Consider the following 2,500-nt stretch of genomic DNA (forward strand, 5'->3'; position numbering starts at 1 on the left):
AAAGGGAAAATGGAGAAATGGGAGAACGGTATGGGAGAAAAGGAAAAATTATATTGCAGGAGTGAAGGGAAGGGAAGAGTAAGGAGAATTCAAGAGTAAGCCTAGAAAAGTAAAAGGGAAGACTGTAGTAGTGAGTGAGGGGAAAAATAAGAGAGAAAGATTGAGTGAGTGGGGAGGGGGAAGAAACGAAGGGGTGAATGCAAAAGTAAGAGGGAAGAGGAAAAGTGGGAAGGAAGGATGCAGGAAGGTGAATATAGGGGACGTGTTATGGAAAAGGCTGCGGTAGAGAAACTTAAGAGAGAAGCGTGATAAGTTAGAGATGTGGAATGGGAGAATATAAGGAGCTGTGAAAGAAAATGTTAATGCCCTAAGAAAAATTAAAGAGCCATTAATTACATCACTGGAAGAAAAAAGTAATACGCAACAAAAGCACAGAAAGGAGAATTGATGAAAAGAAGAAAAGGAAAAAAAAAACAGGGCTCACTCAACGCAACAGACACAGACAGCAACACAGAGACAGTGACAGGCAGCCAGTCAGACACACAAAAAAAAGTTTCCATGCTATTTCTGAGTGCCTTCAGATGAGAAATATTAAGAAATTAACTCAGACGCGAAATTCCTCAACTTCGCGGAAAATTAGATGTGAGACAAGTCTTTAGAAGATCTCTCTCTCTCTCTCTCTCTCTCTCTCTCTCTCTCTCTCTCTCTCTCTCTCTCTCTCTCTCTCTCTCTCTCTCTCTCTCTCATCTTATTAACTTCTGGGGAAATAAAAAATATTAATAGCTTCGAGAAACCATCACTTCTATTTTTTTCCTTTCCTTTTTTTTTTTTCAAGGATTTCTTTTAATGGCATTCCCGCCTCCACCTGACGCTTCTCATAGCCTATAAGGGATCAAGTCACCCCCACGTTGCGGTTTTGATTACACTTACTTGATGTTCACTTGTTCCGCCGCGGCGTCGAGACAAGGGTGGGGAGCAGGGAGGGTGACGGGAGAGGGGAAAAGAGAGGGAGAGAAGGGACAGAGGGTGGAATTGGAGGGTGAGGGAGAGAATATAAATTTGTAAAGGGAGAGAAAAGAGAGGAAAGGAAGCGGAAAGGGAAGGTGTGTGTGTGTGTGTGTGTGTGTGTGTGTGTGTGTGTGTGTGTGTGTGTGTGTGTGTGTGTGTGTGTGTGTGTGTGTACAGTGTGTGTGTATGTACAAACAGAAGCTCATCCTCAGATTTCCCTCACTCACCTGGAAAGAAAAAAATATCACTAGTATTTAATTTTACATAAACCGGTACATCAGTCTTGCATGACACACAGAGACACACTCATAGACAAAGACGGATAAATAGACAGACAAAGGCAGAGAAATATAGGAAGACAAAAAAGACAGAATAACAAAACCAAAGAACAAAACAATACAATAACAAACCTAGCCCCCAAAACACGGAACAATGGAACACACAACCGCAAACACACACACACACACACACACACACACACACACACACACACACACACACACACACACACACACACACACACGGAACCCTTACCCACCGCCCCCTTCACCACAGTAACCAATCGATCCACGCAGCGTTGACTCAATAGCTGAAGTAATCTGGCGACGGTGGATCTTTTTCAAACTTTCCGTCCCTTGGTATCCCTTACAGCGCAGGAGACTTGAATGGGCGCCACTCCAACCCACCTGTTTTATGAATGAAGGGGAAAAACCAAGCCCCTACATCTGCCCACTGACCCACCCACCTACCCCTCCTCTCCCTCCCACCTACGCACCTACCCATCTTCTCCCTCCCTTCCTACCTACCTCCCACCCTGCCCCCACCTATGCCTCGCTCTCCCACGTCAAATGCAGGTAGAAGGAAAGGTTCAAGTGCCCAGGTAGCCGCCAGGTATTTTTTATTAATGTCGAATTGATTTCTTTTTTAATTTACTTGTTTATTCATTTTTTGTGTGTGAGTGTGTGTGTTTTGATATACAATGATGATGATGATGGTGTGTGTATGTGTGTGTGTGTGTGTGTGTGTGTGTGTGTTTTGACTGGATGATCAAGAGCGAGGACGAGGACAAAGACGAGATCTACTATTATCAAGACGACGAGGAGGAGGGGGAGGGAGGCGCACGACGACAGCGACGACGAGGACAAGCAAACCCCAGCGCCAGTTATCAAGACGTAGAGAGTCACCGTAAGTCATCCTCCCTTCATCACGTCAACAACCTCTCGATTAATGTAAATATAGTGAATATCAATACTCGTACGTGATAAATACACAGATAAATGTCAACAAAGGTACAAATAAATGGAACAGACGAAGGGCAGACTGGAGTGAAGGAAAAACTGGCTGGGATAGACTGACAGCAAACTGAATAACGAACTGCGGAGACTGAAGTAGACAAATAACGGATTGGAATAAATGAATAGCTGACTGGAAAAGTGACGACTGACCGGAAAAGACTGGCGGAGGACCGGAAATAGACTGACGGTGGACTAGA

At 44.4% G+C, this 2,500-nt stretch overlaps 1 long non-coding RNA gene across 1 annotated transcript in view; it reads right to left on the minus strand.

Annotated features, from left to right (window-relative positions):
• Nucleotides 1-901: 901 nt before the first annotated feature.
• LOC135116101 (uncharacterized) overlaps nt 902-2,500 on the minus strand; it is a 99,299-nt gene continuing 97,700 nt past the window's right edge. The window contains exon 3 of the long non-coding RNA XR_010276157.1: nt 902-1,235. This is a non-coding gene — a long non-coding RNA (uncharacterized LOC135116101). The remainder of the gene's footprint in view (nt 1,236-2,500) is intronic.

The sequence above is a fragment of the Scylla paramamosain genome, chromosome 30, assembly GCF_035594125.1.
Source record: "Scylla paramamosain isolate STU-SP2022 chromosome 30, ASM3559412v1, whole genome shotgun sequence".
Taxonomy (NCBI): Eukaryota; Metazoa; Arthropoda; class Malacostraca; order Decapoda; family Portunidae; genus Scylla; species Scylla paramamosain.